Consider the following 21,848-nt stretch of genomic DNA (forward strand, 5'->3'; position numbering starts at 1 on the left):
ACATGTAAATATGTCAGCATGTTAGTGTGAAACAGGTAAATATGTCATCATGTTAGTGTGAAACAGGTAAATATGTCAGCATATTAGTGTGAAACATGTAAATATGTCAGAAAGTAAGTATGAAAGAGGTACATATGTCCGAATGTTAGTGGGAAACAGGTAAATGTCTCCACGTTAGTGTGAAACAGGTAAATATGTCCGTACTTTAGTGTGAAACAGGTTAAATATGTCAGCACGTCAGTGTGAAACATGTAAATATGTCAGCATGTTAGTGTGAAACAGGTAAATATGTCAGCACGTTAGTGTGAAACAGGTAAATATGTCAGCATATTAGTGTGAAACATGTAAATATGTCAACAGTGTGGTAAATATGTCAGCATGTTAGTGTGAAACATGTAAATATGTCAGCATGTTAGTGTGAAACAGGTAAATATGTCAGCATGTTAGTGTGAAACATGTAAATATGTCAGCATGTTAGTGTGAAACAGGTAAATATGTCAGCATGTTAGTGTGAAACATGTAAATATGTCAGAAAGTAAGTATGAAAGAGGTACATATGTCCGAATGTTAGTGGGAAACAGGTAAATGTCTCCACATTAGTGTGAAACAGGTAAATATGTCCGTACTTTAGTGTGAAACAGGTCAATATCTCCACACGTTAGTGTGAAACAGGCAAATATCTCCGCACGTTAGTGTGAAACAGGCAAATATCTCCGCACGTTAGTCTGAAACAGGTCAATGTCAGCACGTTAGTGTGAAACAGGTAAATATGTCCGCACTTTAGAGTCATTCATTCATGATCTCACTAAATAAGACCCGTATCCTTAATCTCAGGAATATCAGTTCAACAGAGGCAATTCAATTCAACGCCCCCGCGATCCATACAAGCCATAGGAAGTGAAAGCACTTAGAGCTTGATGCTTCATTTGGAAGTACAAGTGTCTCATTGACTTAACTGTCTACCTGCCCGCATTGCAGACATGCTCCTGGAAAAAGAAACCCGGGTCAATTGGAGTTCCACTCTGACCAGGGCTCAGAATTCTCCGAATTAAGCCTGGGACTGACACCATTAGGGCTTGGCTGCCTCTTTAACCCAGACAGCTGCCAAATGTAGGCACCTTTACACCTTCCTTGCAACCACATCAACTGCTGTCAGCGGATTTGTTACCACAAATACACCACCAAATAGCTTCTCCATGCCAAACAATCTCTCTCTATTTGAACCTACCTTTGGGGACACTTTTCGTAAGTGGGCTTTGTAATTCACAGACTTTCAGCTCACCATGTTCGTAATTCTCACTCGGAGCAAAGGGAAAACGTGCCCCTGTTGACTGGTAACATAGTGCAACTGTATAGATACAGACAAATCATGTCAAGCAAGTACTTTAGCGATTGGCTTACATTTGTCTTGCCAAAGAAAACGTTAAATCTCTTGACAGACAGATTAAGGCCAACTGCCATGCTATCTCCCTACAAAAGGGAGGAACATTGAAATGGAAAGAGAGAGCGTTTTATTCAAAGAAATACAACTGATTCTGAATGCACCGTGTCAAATCCAGTTTGAAAGCTAATGATTTCAAAATCCCCGTCAAAATCAGCCTGTTTAGCTAGAGACATCAGATGTTGTATTTGTATGGGCTGTGTCTCAAACCACAGCATCCGCCGATGTTGGCGTTCCCCATCTGTGGTTGAGGATGGCAGAGCTACGGCTGTGTTTATCAAACCAGGAGAAATCCCAAAAATGTGTCTTCTCATGAAAATATAGGGCAGTTCCACGTACAAATGTATGTATATATGTACACTGAACAAAAAAATGTACGCGACATGCAACAAGTTGTAGTTCATATAAAGAAATAAATTTATTAAGCCCTAATCTATGGATTTCACATGACTAGGAATACAGATATATGTTGGTCACAGATACTGTTGATCAGGCCTGTGGAACGTTGTCCCACTCCTCTTCAACGGCTGTGCGAAGTTGCTGGGTATTGACGGGAACTGGAACACGCTGTCATACACGTTTATCCAGAGCATCCCAAACATGATCAATGGTTGACATGTCTTGTGTGTGTGCAGGCCATGGAAGAACTGGGACATTTTCAACTTCCAGGAATTGTGTACAGATCCTTGCGACATGGGGCCGTGCATTATCGTTCTGAAACATGAGGAGATGGCACGCAGATTAGACTGACAGTTTGTGCAGAAATTCTTTGGTTGTGCAAACCCAGTTTCATCATTTGTCTGGGTGGCTGGTCCCAGACGATCCCGCAGGTGAAAAGGCCTGGATGTGGAGGTCCTGGGCTGGCTTGGTTACATGTGATCTGCGGTTTTGAGCCCAGTTGACGTACTTCCAAATTCTCTAAAACGATGTTGGAGGTGGCTTATGGTAGAGAAATTAACATTAAACTCTATGGCAACAGCTCTAGTGGACATTCCTGCAGTCAGCATGCCACAATTGCACACTACCTCAAAACTTGAGACATCTGTGGCATTGTGTTGTGTGGCATTTTAGAATGGCCTTTCATTGTCCCCAGCACAAGGTGCAACAGTGTAATGATCATGCTGTTTAATCAGCTTCTTGATATGCCACACCTCTCAGGTGAATGGATTATCGTGGCAATGAGAAATGCTCACTAACAGGGATGAAAACACATTTGTGCACAACATTTGAGAGAAATAATATGTTTGTGCATATGGAACATTTTTTAGGTCTTTTATTTCAGCTTATAAAACATGGGACCAACACTTTGCATTTTGCATTTATGTTTTTGTTTAGGGTATATACATATTCCTGAGCTGTCTTATATTTCTCAGATATTTCACAGACACTTCAAAACATACTTCCACGTGACTGTTTTTTCATGTATTCATCTGTTATTCAGTGAGTTTCAATGCGGTAATTGCACTGAGGCTATCAAATCATTTTAACAGAAAAAAGTGGGATACCTAAAGGGGTCCTTAAATTCAATTCATTGTATATTTCATCTTGTAAAAATTAAGAGGAAAAAAACCACATTTACTCAATTCTATTTGTCAAATTATCTTTCTCAAAAACGTTTGTGTATTGTCCCATACAATAATCTGTACTCTTCATTTTTGCACGGGCCGACCCCACCGCGTTTTGAATACCACCGCCCTAGAGCGTTGTCTTCAAAACATTCTGTTAGAAATAACTTCCTTCAAAAGGAATTCTACACATCGGTACATAAAACTGATAGGTTATTGTTCATGTGAACACCGAAAAGCTTTGCAAATAAAAATACAAGCCCTTAGCAACCTTAAAATGTCTTTTAGACACTAGCCCAGAGTGTTCAACGATTAATAGGGGTCTAATGAGCTGCTAAGAGCTTTATACTCGACACCCAAAGCCTGGAGTGTTACCAAATACTCCTCTCTATAAATCGCCAGCACAACAAGCTGTTGAAAGGGGACTAAAGACAGACAATTTGGTTGTCTGGAACTGGCATTTCGGTTGACATTTAAAACAAGCTGAAACAATCATGAAACTTTCCCCAAATTCCCTTGTATTTCTGAAATTACAGTTGGAGGATTTCTGGAATCAGCAGGGAATTTTGCCACCCTAAACCTATCGAAGAGTTTTCATAACATCTTATTGTATTAGGATCTAGCCTGTGTACTCTTTTAGTTTAATGTTTAATTAGGAATTGTTCCTTGTCATTATATGATGTAGAGTTCTTTGATATTATCACCCATAGAAATGTCAACGTTTGTAAACGGCTTTCTTAACCCTTAACCCTGTTGTCTTCGTATGCTCACTTAACATGGGTTCTCCTGTGCCGTGTAATCTCACTGACTTTCTTCTTCGTGCAAGAAAGGTGGACATCGGCCTGGTTGTTAGGGAAACGGGCCAGGACAGAGGTAGGGGCCAGGACAGAGGTAGAGGCCATGGCCGAGGCGGAAGGCGAGAGAGGACCACAGGGGTTCTGAACTGTGAGATCTGCCGCTACCACTGTGTCACCCAGGAAGGCCTGGAAATCCACAGACTGTCCCACGCCGGACAGACCCCTCCCCCTTCCTGCCCCATGATCCCCTGCAGACGGCGCTACGCCACGGCTGCCTTCTGGAGGAGCACCTCCTCACCCACTGCCCGGCGCCGGTGGCCACCGCCAACGTCCCCAAGCCCCGTCCCTTTCACTGCAATTACTGTGGTAAGGACTTCCCCAGCCGCGCATCACTCACCTTAGAATCCACACGGGGGAGAGGCCCTTTCAGGTCAGAGGTCAAAGACGTCAATGCATTGAAATAGGTGAAGGTATAAAATCTTCCGTCTATTCAGGCAACAACTTCTCCCAGATACACCAACATAATTAATTAAGGGGTGAATAAAGTGGTGGTGGGGAAATTCATTAGTCAAAGTGAAAAGGGGGAATATGCACAAGACCGAGGTGACTGCGTGAGGCCTTGTAAGTTGTGTTGCTACATTGCCCCCGACGACCTCGCTTACTGGGCCCGAGCCGGCGTGATTTAACAAGGACAGCAAATAACAAAATAAATCACGTAAAAATCGTCAGGTCACGGCCTGTGAAACGCACAATGCGATTGTGTGTTGTGACACAGGGCGGCAGGGATGGTGGCTGTTGTACGGGATTGTGGGCAGTGGGGACGCCCTCGCTCGGATTTGCTGCTCCTCCAAGTCTTTTCTCTCATAGCGGATAACACCTCATATGGATATGAATGGATGTGAATGCTAGCTGACTTTATCAGTGCGGGCACGATCCATCGCTTAGCCGAGGGAACAGAAGACAGACTAGACGTAGGGAGGTGCATATGGCACAGAGGCTGGCGTAGATACGGGTGCATACGCAAAGCAACAGGCAAGCATCTTGAAGAGCCACCCACGCAAAGTCAAACACACAAGATGACATCACGCAGGGCTATCAACACAATGCAGATAAAAGATTAAATCAAGATTTGAGGGCACAGACTGGTAAGGAAATCCACACACACACACACACACACACACACACACACACACACACACACACACACACACACACACACACACACACACACACACACACACACACACACACACACCATTAGTATTACTCTGAGCATGGTGTGTCAGAGGATGCTTCAGGCTGCTCTTGTGGAAGAAGTGTTCACCACAGATGGAGCAGGTGAGTGGTTGCTTCCCCATATGAGAGTATCTGACGGGGAAAAAGAGACACTTTGAAATATGAAGATAATATTTCAAGCGAAAAGCACCTACGCTATTACAAAAGTATGTGGACACCCCTTCAAATGAGTGGATTCGGCTGTTTCAGCCACACCTGTTGCTGACAGGTGTATAATATTGAGCACACAGCCATGCAATCTCAATAGACAGACATTGGCAGTAGAATGGCCTTACTGAAGAGCTCAGTGACTTTCAACACCTTCATAGGATGCAACCTTTCCAACAAGTCAGTACGTTCAATTTCTCCCATGTTAGAGCTGCCTCGGTTAACTGTAAGTGCTGTTATTGTGAAGTGGAAAGGTCTAGGAGCAACAACGGCTCAGCCGCAAGGTGGTAGGCACACAAGCTCACAGAACGGGACCGCCAACTACTGAAGCGCGTAAAAACCATCTGTCTTCGGTTGCAACACTCACTACCGAGTTCCAAACTGCCTCTGGATGCAACGTCAGCACAAGAGCTGTTCTTCGGGAGCTTTACGAAATGGATTTCCATGGCCGAGCATTCACACACAAGCCTAAGGTCACCATGTGCAATACCAAGCATCGACTAGATTGGTGTAAATCTCACAGCCATTGGACTCTGGAGCAGTGGAAATGCGTTCTCTGGAGTGATGAATCACGCTTCACCATCTGGCAGTCCGACGGACAAATCTGGGCTTGGCGGATGCCAGGAGAACACTACCTGCCCGAATGCATAGTGACAACTAAGGTTTTGTGGAGGAGGAAAAATTGTCTGGGGCTGTTTTTCATGGTTCGGTGCTAGGCCTCTTAGTTCCAGTGAGGTGAAATCGACAGCATACAATGACATTCTAAACGATTCTGTGCTTCCAACTTTTTGGCAACAGCTTGGGGAAGGCCCTTTCCTGTTCCAGCATGACAATGCCCCCATGCACAAAGTGAGGTCCATACAGAAAAGGTTTGTCAAGATCAGTGTGGAAGAACTTGACTGGCCTGCACAGAGCCCTGACCAACCCCATCAAACACCTTTGGGATGAATTGGGACGCCGACTGTGAGCCAGCCTTAATCGCCCAACATCAGTGCCCGACCTCACTTATGCTAGTGGCTGAATGGGAGCAAGTCTCCGCAGCAATGTTCCAACATCTAGTGGAAGCATTATCAGAAGAATTGTGGCTGTTGTAGCAGAAAAGGGGAGACCAATTACATATTAATGCCCATGATTTTGGAATGAGATGTTCCGACGAGCAGGTGTCCACATACTTTTGGTCATGTCGTGTATTTCCAATTCAACATAATGCCAGGATTCTTTCCTTACCACATGACCAGACCAGGAAATACTCCCGACACTAATCATGGTCCTATATGCAATTCACAATAAGCCAGCATGTGTTTGCAATCCAAAGGGTCCCAGCTACAACATGATTGTCTTTTTGTTAGATAAAATCCTTCTTTATATCCCAAAAAGTTGGCGCCACCGATTTCAGTAATCCACTCGTTCAACATGCAGACAAAGGAGTCAGAAAAGCTACCGCTAAAACTTTGTCACTCAAGTCAATCTACATTTCTATTTAATCCTCAAGTATCCTAAAATGTAAATCAACTATAATATTTCATACGGAAAGAAGTATGTTCAATAGAAAAGTCAAATGAGTTTGTGCTCCAACAGACTGAGTTTGTGCTCTAACAGACTGAGTTTGTGCGCCAACAGACTGAGTTTGTGCTCCAACAGACTGAGTTTGTGCTCTAACAGACTGAGTTTGTGCTCCAACAGACTGAGTTTGTGCTCTAACAGACTGAGTTTGTGCTCTAACAGACTGAGTTTGTGCTCCAACAGACTGAGTTTGTGCTCTAACAGACTGAGTTTGTGCTCTAACAGACTGAGTTTGTGCTCTAACAGACTGAGTTTGTGCTCCAACAGACTGAGTTTGTGCTCTAACAGACTGAGTTTGTGCGCCAACAGACTGAGTTTGTGCTCCAACAGACTCAGTTTGTGCTCTAACAGACTGAGTTTGTGCTCCAACAGACTGAGTTTGTGCTCTAACAGACTGAGTTTGTGCTCCAACAGACTCAGTTTGTGCTCTAACAGACTGAGTTTGTGCTCCAACAGACTGAGTTTGCTTTGGGCACATCAGCCAGGCAGAAATTCAGGAAAATAGAACCTAGCTCTATTAAAGCTTCGCTCCACAGGTCTTGACTCTGTTGACTAATGCAACAGACATGACACGTATAAATGAAATGAAATGTTATTCATCACGTGCCGAATACATCAGGTTACCGTGAAATGCTTAACCAACAACGCAGTTTTAAGAAAATAGAGTGAAGAAAATATTAACTCAGTAAACTAAAGTAAAAAACAAAAAAAAGTATATATTAACATGGTACCGAGTCAATGTGCGGGAGTACAAGTTAGTCAAGGTCATTTGTACATGTAGGTCGGGGTCGGTAGGGGTGCCAATGCAAATAGTCTGGGTGGTCATTTGATTAATTGGTCAGCAGTCTTATGGCTTGGGGTTAGAAGCCGTTAAGGAGCCTTTTGGACGTAGACTTGGCGCTCCGGTACCGCTTGCCGTGCGGTAGCAGAGAGAACAGACTATGATTTAACTCATTAGACTTGGAGTCTTTGAAAAATGTCTGGGTCTTCCTCTGACACTGCCTCGAATATACAATACAATGCTGTGTAATTAAAGCGGTGTTGTTGTCTGTGTGTGTTTGTGGTAAACTGTCTTAGTGGATGATGAGGCAGTCTAATTTGGGAGTTGGTATTTCATTAGGATCCCCATCAGCTGTTGTGAAAGCAGCAGCTACTCTTTCTGGGGTCCAACACACAACATGAAACATGACATAATACACTACATACGTTTTAAAACGGCACACATAGCCTACATATCAACACATACACACAAAATGTCTAGGTCAAATGGTGGAGAGGCATTGTGAGGTGTTTCTTTATCTGTTTTTTGAAACCAGGTTTGCTCTTCATTTGAGCAATATGAGAGGAAAGGGAGCTCCATGCAACAACTCTATATAACACGGTCCGCTTTCTTGAGGTAACACCAAGTCTCCACAACAGCCCATACGTTCATTACCAGATTCAGCTCAGTCCTATAACTTAGGGAATGATTTGTACCAAATACAATGCTCTTAGTTGTAGAGATCATCAGGACCAGTTAATTACTGGGCACTCATTCCAAAACAGACTGCAACTCTTTGTTGAGGGACGTCATTAGCTATTAGATAGTCGCTGCAGCGCAATCAGAAACCTTCTCAATGAAAGTCAATGAGTCGCGGCGCAGTGTCATTCCTTCCACCTCCCTACACAGTAACTCTTGAGTGAGAGGTCGGTTGGGGGTTATTTCTGCTCGGGCAGAGCTGTGGGCAGGCCCTGGCACTGTGCTGGGACTGTGTTCAATAGGCACCAAATAGAAGAAAACCGACTGAAACGGGGAGGGACTACATGGAGTAGTCTAACAAGAACGGCTTGTATTTGTTTTCCGTTTCAAAAACAAAAGTTTTGCTACCCTGTGCCATAATGAATACGCCCCTGGTGTCTATGATGGGTGGGGAAGAGCAAAAGAGAAACCCCCGGCCTTCAGCCATGTTGCTAAGGGGCTAGTCACGTAATGGTAGGTCCGTGTGTGTGTGCGGCAGTCTTGTGTAGCCATGTGATGGCGCGTCCACCAGACTGGTTTCTCAATGTGATTACACTGTCAAATCATATCCGCGGGCAAGATAAGTCAAAGAATGGCATTGGAGTACACCTATCACTATTGAAACACGTTTGACCACAGGCAAGGAAGTGTACATCGACTTATAATCTATTCCTTTTGCTTGTCGTATTAGACTGGAATTTGTCCATGATGGTGGGGGAAGTAATGTTGCATAACCATCGAGTCATACGTCTAGTAATAATAAGAGTATTACTTGTAGAATTCCCTCATTGACTGAACACTTTCCCATTTCGTCGTTGCATACGCCACCTCGTATCTCAGTGCACATGAATTCATACAGAATGTTGTCAAAGGTACAGTCTGATGGTTCTGTATGTATGAACACAGGCCTTGCCTTTGTGTTCAAATGTATTGCACGACCACTGGGAAGGATATATGTAATTATGCTCTTGTGCTCTCCATGATAACACCTTCCTAATTGCCTCAAAGCGGTAGAGTATTGTACTGGTCTGAATGAAGAGCAATCGTTAATCAACCTAGTTTTGTGCCGTGTTACAATGGAATTACCAGTTGTTGTTTTTTAAACACCTCAACTAAGAGGCCACATTTCAGCAGGCAGAGAGAGGGGCGTAATTGCCCTTAAGGGGTACATATAGTTGAATTGCATTGAACCGAATTCAGGCCTAATTGAATTGAATTGAATTGATGGCCAGACATACCTGTGAACAGGCACGTGGGAGGACAATCGGAAGCAGCGTGGACATCGGAAACATTGCGGCATTTGTATCGAAAATGGTTTGGGTTCTTTGGGTCTCCATCATTGACCACACTGTGCCCCTTCTCCATGCCCTCATACGTGACCATTTCCTCTTTCACCACTCCGCCATCTTGGTTGAAGGAGTCCTGTGGCTCGTGGACCAGGTGGTGGGTCTTTGAGCCTGCTCTTGCCGCAGCGCAGGTAGGTAGGTGTCTGGCTTGCGGGCGCTGTGGGTGATACAATGGAGCGTCGACAATCTGTTCCAAGCGAACATCTTGGGGCAGAGGTCACACTTAAAGGGCTTGAGGTCAGTGTGGGCCTGGATGTTGGTGCGCAAGCGGCAGCTTAGGGAAGTGGAAGGGTTGGGGAGAATGGAGGTGGTTATGGTGGTGAGGGGTGAGTGGGTTGGGGTCTCTTCTCTGCCACTCACCACAGTTGAAAGAATTACGTAAGTCAATAAACTCATCCACATAAATAAGTAGGCACAAAACGTGAGAAAACCTTTAAAAAAAAGAGGTGCCCCAGGAAATTATCCAATGAAAACACAGATTTGCGTTTCCGTTTCAAAATGTTTTGCTACATTGTACTCGACTGAACACAGCACAGCTCTCCATGCTCCTTTAGGAAGCCTACCTAGTACCTACCGTTGTTGTTTTTCCACTGGAACAGAGGCCTAGGTATATTGCGGTCCACATGATGTGTGGAGCCCTCTGAGTCCCCTTCCCCTCTGTCTCGGTGGTAGAGGTACTTGGTAGTGTTCAAACATTTCTGTCCACACACGTCACAGTAATGTAGCGCCCCTGCCAAGCCGTGGATAGCATTGAGACTGAATTAGAATCAAAAACAGTATTCCTTCCTCAACACTCCCATGTTTACAAACCCTGCTGCCTGTAGTTCCAATCCAACTGATTCCTCCTCGAGCCAGACCTCCTTCTGCACGGCCTGTGACTTCACCACTGATTTGGCATGAAGCTGCACCCGAAAGGCCATCCACGGCTTGGCGGGGGAGCTACATCACTGTGACGTGTGTAGAGAGAGCTTTATGAACACTATCAAGTACCAATACCACCGCAGGCAGCACTGAGACAGAGGGGAAGGGGACTCAGAGGGCTCCACACACCGGGTGGACAGCAATATAACTAAGCCTCGGTTCCAGTTGAAAAGCAACAACAGTAGGCTTCCTAAAGAAACTGTGTTCAGTAGAGTACAACGTAGCAAACCATTTTGAAACGGAAAATGCTAATCTTTGTTCTGATTGGATCATTTCCTGGGGCACCCCTTCTGTTTCAAAAAGTGTTCTTGGGTTTTGTGCCTACCTACTTATGTGGATAAGTTCATTATTTTACACAATTGACTTCCATAATTCTTTCAGCTGGGATGAGTGGCAGAGAAGACCCTTCCCCCCTCCACCACTAAACTCCAGTGAAGGTATATTTTGTTTGTGTTTCGACTGAAAGCAACTTCAAGTATTTATTTTATTACTCTACTGTATGTCTGTGGTGATGTCCTAGAGTTCCGGAGTGATGCTTCATTCTCAAAATGCACCAAAAGAGAACCTTCACGATGAACCCAAACGTGCCTTACCTGCACAACCTCATGGAGAAGAGAGTGACAGGGCGTCCGACTGACTCCAGACTCTATCTTGGATCTTCTCTGTTTAAGTTCAACAGCCCCCAGAACCAGAACAAGATCCAAACTCTCCTCCGCTAACAGTGTATCAAATGTGAGACCCTGGAGTTTCCTTTGTGTTCGCTTAATGAGTGTTTTGATGCTACGGAGGCGTTTGAGCGCTTATCATGAGTGCAAACCTGTCGCTAGCTGATTAGTCTGTTGCTAAGGATAATAGGTAGCTAGGGGCTAGTTTTCATAGCAACACAATGCTCAGGGTGTGTCACGCACCACAGTCCTCAAGGGCTGCCGGGTCTACTTTTTCCTTTTTCTCCCTCACGGACACTTACATGATCGATTCATGTCAGTGACTAGAGATGACATACATCTGGGTCTGCATCTCAAATGACACCCTAGGGCCCTGGTCAAAAATAGTACACTATAAAGGAAATATGGTGCCATTTGGGACACATCCAAGGTCTAAAATCTGATGAAAGCAGGCTAGGATGATACCAACACTTTTTCCTTGTAAAGAGTTCTTGGTCATCACGATATCTGACCATGCTAGAAAGGACGGATTTATCGAACAAATCCAATTTGAACCACTTTCCATGATTTTAACCCTTAAACTAGTTTTGGGATAGGCCGGACGCAAATGTCTCACCTGGCCAACTGCCAGGGAAAATGCACAGCGCCAGATTCAAATAAAATACTATAAAATTCAAACTTTCATGAAATCACACATGTAAGATACTCAATTAAAGCTACACTCGTTGTGAATCCAGCCAACATGTCAGATTTTTTAAATGCTTTTCGGCGAAAGCATAAGAAGCTATTATCTGATGATAACACCAGCAGTAAACAAAGAGGTTAGCATATTTCAACCCTGCAAGCGGCTTCACAAAACGCTGAAATAAAACATAAAACATGCATTACCTTTGACGAGCTTCTTTTGTTGGCACTCCAATATGTCCCATAAACATCACAATTGGTCCTTTTGTTCGATTAATTCCGTCCATATATATCCAAAATGTCCATTTATAAAGCGTGTTTGATCCAGAAAAAAACACCTTACAAAAAATGCAACGTCACTACAAAATATTTCAAAAGTTGCCTATAAACTTTCCCAAAATATTTCAAACTACTTTTGTAATACAACTTTAGGTATTTTTAAACGTTAATAATCGATCAAATTGTAGACGGGTCTTTCTGTGTTCAATACAGGAATGAAAACAAACCAGCACCACTTTTCACATCTTGCTCAACTCTCCGTTGAACACCCAGTTCCTAGTTGGCCTACTTCTTCAGTGCACAAAGGAATAATCTCAACCAAATTCCAAAGACATCCAGTGGAAGCGGTAGGAACTGAAAACAGGTTCCTAAGAAATATATATATTATTTTTAATTTGACCTTCATTTAACTAGGCAAGTCAGTTAAGAACAAATTCTTATTTTCAATAATGGAACAGTGGGTTAACTGCCTGTTCAGGGGCAGAACAACAGATTTGTACCTTGTCAGCTCCGGGGTTTGAACTTGCAAGCTTCCGGTTACCAGTCCAATGCTCTAACCACTAGGCTACCCTGCCGCCCCAATATCACTTGGCAATGACAAAAAATAATATTTCTGAACAGTTAGTCCTTGGGGTTTTGCCTGCTACGTATGTTCTGTTATACTCACAGACATGATTCAAACAGTTTTAGAAACTTCAGAGTGTTTTCTATCCAAATCTATGAATAATATGCATATCTTATATTCCTGGCATGAAGTAGCAGGAAGTTGAAATTGGGCACGCTATTTATCCAAAAGGGAAAATTCTGCCCCCTAGCCCCAAGAGGGGCTATTCCTAATCCTACACAAAGAACAAATAGCTCATGTTCGTAATCTTGATCATAAAGTCTGTCGATGTTGCCGTTTTGGTCCTTTCAAACATGGCCATCGAGTGACATCTCCTTTGGGTGCAGTACCTCCGCCTGTGGTGTAGGAGGCGCTACAGGGACAGTCTCCTGTGTGTTGACAGGTTGGCAGATGAGCTGATAGGAGATTACCACCTCCAGAGAGTTTAATATCGGGCAGCAGGTGGAGAACAAGTAGAGGGAGGAGTGGTCCATACCTATGTCTGAGAGGAATGCACACATTATACACACACAAACACTCAAAAGACTGCAATCCAATTAAAACACACACACATACAAAGACAGAGGCAGACAGACACACAGACACACAGTTAAATTGGCTCACATACAGCTGTCAGCCTTCTCCCTACCTATCACAGTGAATGCTTAGTGATGGATAATGCTGGTAAGCTGACATACTGAGGTTGGCTGCACATTAGCTGTTTCCCTTTAGGGGGTCAGTGGGTGTGAAACAGTCCGTGTGAATTTCTCTATCTTTTGTCTCCTCCTCCCTGCTCCCTCCTTGGATTCTGTGTGAGTTTTCTGAGGGTAAAACAGATGGCAGTTCGCTAACTATTTGGCTAGGGACCCACTCTGCCTGTGCCTCCGTATACACACATGCACACGCACACAAGCACACACACAATACACAGACTATGACCCTAACAGCAGAGTGGATCACACAGACACATGCTGCACCATTTGGTTTCCATTGGAGTGTGTGTGTGTGTGTGTGTGTGTGTGTGTGTGTGTGTGTGTGTGTGTGTGTGTGTGTGTGTGTGTGTGTGTGTGTGTGTGTGTGTGTGTGTGTGTGTGTGTGTGTGTGTGTGTGTGTGTGTATGAGCGTCTGCACGTGTCTGGTACCATTAATAACAATTCCACTTTGTGCCCTTGATAGGACTCGGGAATCTTGGAGCTAAATGTGTTTTAAACGCTGTGGAACAGAGGTCATTTCCTGTTCCCATGTAACAGGCGAGTGCAATACCAGCCACAACTCCAATGGGATGTGAGAGATCTGAGATTGATATGTTTCCCAGCTCAAAATGCTTTGACTGTGTTGACTGACAATGTCATCTTAACCTCGGAGCTCCGTGTTGCTCTCAGGGGTTCACCGTTTAACAAAGTGGACATGGACGACACATCTAAAAGCCTAAATTCAATGCCAATATTTGATCACCTCGGTTAGGCGAATTCTAATATGTGTGGCAGTGTGAGAGAAAAGCATGTCTGTCAACAATGTTTCATCTATTTACTCATTGATTACTAATCACTCACTACATTAATCTTACATTCCTCTTCCAGTCAAAGTGCTGCCAGTGAACTTGTTTGTGAACGGAGGGGGTGGGTCTTGTTGAATATAAGCCTTTTCTTTGATTTTGCATCTTGGCAAAAATGTGTTTGTAGTTCGTAGAAGGTTATATAAAACTACAGAGAAAGGTTGAAATATTGTAGACAGCTGTGCCATCACACCTGTGCTGACAGAGTTACAGAATGACAAGCAGTTGGCACCATTGCTGACAGCAGCCTTCAGCGTGCAAAGCCAATACTGATGGATTGTGCAACGAGGCCCCCAGGCTTGTAATGTGCAAACGGTGAGGAATTTCCGAGGAGATGAAACCAGTTTGTTTTTAATCCTCTAAAAGCTTTGGCACTCGAGCTTGCTTGTCCTCTCTAACACTGTACTTGAGGGCAGATCTTCTTTTACTGATATTTATTTTTATATTTTTGGGGGGAAACATTAGCAGCAAAACGCATGCTCAGGTTGTAACCAGGCAAAACATCTTTACATACTGAGTGGAGAAACACTGAACTGGCCTGCAGGACTGAAGGTGTCCGAAAGTAATTGGGGAAAAAACGAGTACATAGGGCAAGGTTCCCCTACTGGCGGCCCATTTTATTTGGCCTCCCAAGTTTTCTGAGCAAATATATATATATATATATATATATATATACCTCCGTTCAAAACTTTGGGGTCACTTAGAACATCAAATTGATCAGAAATACAGTGTAGACATTGTTAATGTTGTAAATGACTATTGTAGCTGGAAACGGTTTATTTTCTTTAATAGAATATCTACATAGGTGTACAGAGGCCCATTATCAGCAATCATCACTCCTGTGTTCCAATGGCACGTTGTGTTAGATAATCAAAATGTAGCATTTTAAAAGGCTAATTGATCATTAGAAAACACTTTTGCAATTATGTTAGCACAGCTGAAAACTGTTGTCCTGATTAAAGAAGAAATAAAACGGGCCTTCTTTAGACTAGTTGAGTATCTGGAGCATCAGCATTTGTGGGTTTGATTACAGGCTCAAAATGGCCAGAAACAAATAACTTTCTTCTGAAACTCGTCAGTCTATTCTTGTTCTGAGAAATGAAGGCTATTCCATGCAAGAAATTGCCAAGAAACGAAAGATCTCGTACAACGCTGTGTACTAATCCCTTCACAGAACAGCTCAAACTTGGGAGGCACAACTGAGCAAGAGTGCAAGTACGTACATTAGAGTGTCTAGTTTGAGAAACAGACGCCTCACAAGTCCTCAACTGGCAACTTCATTAAATAGTACCCGCAAAACACCAGTCGCAACGTCAACAGTGAAGAGGCTACTCCTGGATGCTGGCCTTCTAGGCAGAGTAGCAAAGAAAAAGCCATATATCTGTCCATTTTGCAAATATTAATATTTTATTTTCATTGAGATTCTTCAAAGTAGCCACCCTTGGCCTTGATGACAGCTTTGCACACTCTTAGCATTCGCTCAACCAGCTTCACGAGGTAGTCACCTGGAATGCATTTCAATTAACAGATGTGCCATCTTAAAGTTCCTTTGCGGAATTTCTTTCCTTAATGTGTTTGAGCCAATCAGTTGTGTTGTGACGAGGTAAGGGTGGTATACAGAAGATAGCCCTATTTGGTAAAAGACCAAGTCCATATTATGGTGAGAACAGTTCAAATAAGCAAAGAGAAACGACAGCCCATCATTACTTTAAGACATGAAGGTTAGTCAATGCGGAAAATTTCATGAACTTTGAAAGTTTCTTCAAGTGCAGTCGCTATGATGAAACTGGCTACCGGTCAAAAGTTTTAGAACACCTACTCATCCAATCATTGATTGGATTTATATAGCACTTTTCTACCAACTGAGGTACCAAAGTGCTTTACATAGTATGGGGGAAACTCACCTTATCCACCATCATTGTGTAGCACCCACCTCAGTGATGCACGGCGGCCATTTTTGTGCCAGAACTCTCACCACACATCAGCTATCAGTTGGTGGTGTGAGGAGGGATATATGCCCATTAGGAATGAGGGGGGTGATTAGGTGGCCAGGTTGGGAATTTAGCCATGACACCAGGATGAACACCCCTACTCTCACAATAAGCACCATGGGATTTTGAATGACCACAGAGAGTCAGGACACCTGTTTTAGCGTCCCGTCCGAAAGACCGCGCCCTACGTAGGACAATGTTCCCAAATGTAATCAAGGTTTGAAAATGATGTTTTAGTCAAATACTATCTCTGTTTAGGCTTCTTGCGGCCAATATGCTAAATATATATCTAAAAATATAAGGTATTATAATGTTCCAGAAACCAGACCATCCGCTCCAAAAAATAATTGGAATCTAGTTGATGATCTGTGCTGTAGGGCCTTCTTGTATGGTGTTACTGTGTGTATGACAAAGTTCTAGGCAAAGCATGTTACAAAATTATAGACCATCTCTGGCCTAGGTTTATTCAAACCTTAATCTTCCTTGATTTTCTTCTGTTTGTCTGTAGGCTTATTTGGCCATTCAGGCCCTAGCTATGAATGAGTAGTCTACAAGATGCAATGAACAAATAAACAACACTATATTACACAGGCCTAAACATTTCAGTGCATTTCATGGTACATATTTGTCTCTTGTAAAATCAGTGGCCTAACCTTTCTATAAACATTCTCATAAATAATCACTGTGATATCCATCCAAGCCTAACAAGTGACACTCTTCAATATAGCACCGGGATTTATTCATCCATTTCAACCTTATGCAATGTCGCCCCCTGGTGTGCTAGATACAACCTCACAACTTGTGGAAAGATGAGCGTGGAAAAGAAATAGTCGAGGGCCTAACTGTAGATCGACATTTACGTTCAAATATTATTTTGTGCAGATGGTAACCCCAGATTTTGTTAGAGATATTGACACAATTTATCTATTAGAAATGAATATTGTCTTTGTCTTGTCAAGCATCATTCCTTATGGATGCATTTTTACCATTTTTACCTAAAACATTTGCAGGTATTCTTAGTAGCTGCATTATTTGCTTCATTGTGTCAACGTGGCCTGACTGTACTGCAAGCCAGACAGGTGGAGTTGCTTGCTACACCATCGAGCTCAGAAACACTTTTACTTGTGGTTCCTATGGTACAATGGCCGCTCCTCTGTAGGTCGAATGTCTATATATCACTGAGGGGAGAACGGCGCAAGAGGGGTACAGTCAATTATTCGTGATGCAATAGTGCACTGCATCACCAATACTGTACCACTCTTCATTGGCTTGGCTTATCTTGATGTGCAACAATGAAGACCGCATTTAAAGACTTAATCCAAAAACAGCACTTAGTGTTACAATGTACTGTACCTACTCTTCAAATGCACCCACACCACAGCGGGACATCTACACGAAATATTAGGGATATTATTCATTTATTATCGGCAGAATTTCACAATGGCATTTGACATGATTAGCATAACTGACAAGATTGACGAGAGCCTACTTACATGATCGGAAAAGCCCCCTTAAGTTAAACCTCATGCTTGACTATGATTCCTAAAAACCATAAGCCCACCACATATTCACATTCTATAAGAATACTGTATAGTTTTCATGAAAAAAAAGTGTATCACAAAAGGTCTAGTTGGCAGATTTAACATGTCCTTTTGGAGCACACAGATGGACGTACACGTTCTCAGCGAACGTCATTCCGGCCTTTTTCAACTGAGGAGGATTACAAGGGATATACATGCTCTCTTCACTTGATTACAAGTGCACGAGCTAGACTCGCAGAAGACTTCCCATAAGAGTACTGCTGATGCAATGGAAATGGACTTAACATGGCTGATTTAGTCTTGTTTTTAACGTCCTTGTCACACCTGTGTGGTTAAACACACTATAAATAAAAGTTCAATGTCATTTAAGGATAGGGTGATAAGTGTTAAGGGTTTCACATAGTATGATTTACTGTACCTCGTCAGTTCATCATCATACATGGCTCACTGCCACTAACACCATTTGGTTGCCCTTTTGAGCCACTTCCTGTAGTCACATTTTTGGAGCCGTCACTCTTGGTTCTGTGAGGAAGAAGTCATCTCAGTGTCAAAGAAACATCACCATAGAATAGAAACAATCAAATTGATGCCAGTAGATATTACATAGGCAAACATTACTCTAGCTCTGCCCCAGAAAAAGGCAGTTAACCCACTGTTCCTAGGCTACAATTTAAATAAGAATTCTTAACTGACTTGTGTAGTTAAATAAACAAATTCTACCTGAACAGCATCAGATCCTCCACATCCAGGCAGGGGGTAAAGTCCTCTGTCTGATCACCTCTTGCACAAAACTACACTCTTCAGGGGTGTGGACGGATGCAAGTCTTGCTCTGAATTGCTCACAGTCCCGCTAGAGACAAAGAGGACAGGATATAATATCACATGCCTATTTTATAATGGAAGTTGGTTTTTTTAACTACAAAATCATTTCAGCTATGGATTTTGTGTTCTTGCCACATTGATTTTTTAAGTTTATATTTGACCTTCATTTAACTAGGCAAGTCAGTTAAGAAGAAATTGGATGCATTTTCAACCTCTCCACCGTCTCTGTGATGAGGCAAGACATGATCAGAACAAACTCATTGAAGCCTAACATTACCAATGCACAAGCACTGTGCTGAGCAAGTTGAGAAATCAGATTTCTTCATGCACCAGGTTTCACACATCACAGGGTTGTAGTTCCGCACTCAGAAAAGCCATCACAAGTTGCTCATTCATTGAAGACGATGTAACAACATCGAGCACTTACCAGCAGGTGGGCTCTGTTCCATGAGGGTTTCCATGACATTTGTATCCTCTCGGAAAAGAGATGTAACTACTATGAAGAAATGTCATTTTCCCAGGATATAATGTGAGCTGTATCATTTTAGATGTCATACGAGGATGAGGTGTTTTCTTGGTTTGCTGTGTGAGTTACCTGCTGCACCGCTCAGAGCAAACACAGCACAGGGAACCAGAGAAAGGATCAACATTGCCATAATGATAATGGGATCCTGAAAATAAGACATATACAATCAATAACAAACGAGACATCTACCTCAATTGATTAATAGATGTTTTGGGCTGTTAGTGATTCACTGATGATTCCCTCGAAAAAAAAAAAAAAAAGCAGAGGAGCACTTTCATACTGTTGGCTCACATGTCCACAAGGAAACCGATTTCCCATAGTTCCATATCAGTTGAACACAGTACAAAGTATCATGTTTGTGAGAGTTAAATGCGATCGTCTGATAGGCCTGTATTGGATTGAACTGTTTATTGGGGCAGAGATTCAACAATAGGGGCTGATTAAAGAGATGCCCTCTGCTCCGGCACAGGCATCAAACAAAAAAAAAACATGTAGAAAACCCATACATTTCAATGATGTATTTCATAACATAGGTTAATGTTAGATGACTGCAAACAAAAATAAAAAATATAAACATGGTACTTGGTGTCACCTTGCAAGAGTTGGTTCTTCGGTCTTTGGTTCATTACCATGTTGATTTGACAGTGACACCGTTTATGAAGGGAACTACATCACGCCACTAATATACTGCTAGTATAATGGCACATGTAAAGAAATGCTATTTCTTATGCAGGTGACCAGCATACTGCTATTACATTGCTATAACTCACAGTAAAGCCTGTTGGGCCCCCTACAGGATAGCTCCCACATTACACACTAACTGCCAAACCAGCGCACACACATAATCTCCTTTCTAGCCGAACATTGTGTGCCAGAAGAGGATTCTACGATGACGGACAGACAACTGAGCCAATGGCGGAAGACTACAGACTACACCCCAGCCTGAACCAATCCAAAGATCCGATCTTCTAGAATCAACCTACTTTCTGTTCCACATATAAGGATTGTGTAGATTGTTAACGGTCTCTTTTCCTGCTGTTCTGTGCGAGCTAACGGAAGAGCCGTAATTACGCGGTACCAGATATCTTCACTCTGAATAAACTGTCGCTTGTCGTACAATTTACCACTTTGTCTGAATCGATCCTTGACCGGCTCACCCTTCTACATATTTAATTACTAACACACACTGCAATAGGCTTACCGTAAAATACTATATGACTTTTACGGCAGAAATATGTTTAAGAACTAATGAGAGAAAATGAATTAAATGTGTACAATGAAATGTTTCAGATCAACAAATCATCTTCAAATGAAAATATGTGACAGAAAATGAATGTTAATGATTGTAAAAGGAGACTATTCAAGGGGCTGTTGTGATAGGAAAAACAATATGCAGATCGGTCCGTTACAGACTCGAAGGGTAATTGTCCCCTGACTGTGACCCAGTCTATCTAGGTCTGCAGACAGTCTGACAACTTCCTCGCCAGTGTCTGTGGCAGATTAAGAGTATGCAGATTGTCCTGCAGCAGCAGGTGCCTCGAGGTCGGGAAGGGCCCCAGGCTAAAATAAAGAATATAAAACATTTTATATGATGTGCCAATGGATACTGAAGCAGGCATTTGCTTTCTGCCTACTTCTCTAAGTGGCAGGATTATCAACCAACGCTTTTGAAGCCACACATCTTTTTGTGCAAGAGGTGACATTTCATAATTTAAAGGGACAGTCCCGAGTGAATGACATGTTTTAATCATATTTCAAAGCGGTATATTGTGGTGGACACAAATTAAAAAATAATTATAAAAAAAAAATATTGATATACAGATATCAGATTAGTGTTTTAGCCCGAGTGGAGCTGTTGGATGCAACGTACAGAAAGCTTGACCCATAGGCTGTATGTAAATACCAATAAAACAAATCATGATCCATTTGCTGTATCCCATGTCTTTGCAGTGATGCAGTTTGATCAGTATTTGGACCAGCCTACTGGGCATAGCTCCTTGCACTCCGCCCCCTCCTCCACATCCCCCTACCTCCTCAGTCACATCCTCCTCTCTCCACTTATTCTCTGGGAGGACGGGGACGGAAACAGGTTGCTGTAGCAATGTTAACATGTTTGTTTACAGACCACTGTCCATGTACAAATCTACCTAGAGTCTACCATTATGTGGAATGTACAATTCAAGTTTTTTTTTTGTCCTGGGCGAGTGACCGCCTAAAAACTGAAAATGTTAATTCAACAAAAATAAGAGATTAAAAAAAAAAACACTTACCAAGAGGCAACGTTTGCTCAGCAACAGTTATCTTCTTATGGGGCACTGCAGTGAAAGACAAGCGAGCACATTTTATTTCTCTTAGAAATGTATATTTCTTTACACATCTACTCCTTTCACAGACACACGTAACTTTGAAAAAGTGTTCCAGAAGGGAGGCGAGTCTACAGTGGTACAAACTTACCAAGAGTTGGGTTCTGTTCAAAAGGTGTTTGCCTCGTCACCCAGACCCTCTGTAAAAACAGAAAACAGAGACATAACCAGTAAGGAGTGAACCTGTTCAATATCGGGAGGAACCTGTTCAATATCATTATCCAGAAAGGGTTCTGTAAAAGGA

At 42.7% G+C, this 21,848-nt stretch overlaps 1 pseudogene; it reads right to left on the reverse strand.

The window, feature by feature from the left end:
* The window catches only part of LOC115128367 (glutamate receptor ionotropic, kainate 5-like), a 136,682-nt pseudogene extending 117,194 nt beyond the window's left edge, over nucleotides 1-19,488 (reverse strand).
* Between the last annotated feature and the right edge of the window lie 2,360 nt (nucleotides 19,489-21,848).

Source organism: Oncorhynchus nerka, linkage group LG4, assembly GCF_034236695.1.
Source record: "Oncorhynchus nerka isolate Pitt River linkage group LG4, Oner_Uvic_2.0, whole genome shotgun sequence".
In the NCBI taxonomy this organism is placed as follows: Eukaryota; Metazoa; Chordata; class Actinopteri; order Salmoniformes; family Salmonidae; genus Oncorhynchus; species Oncorhynchus nerka.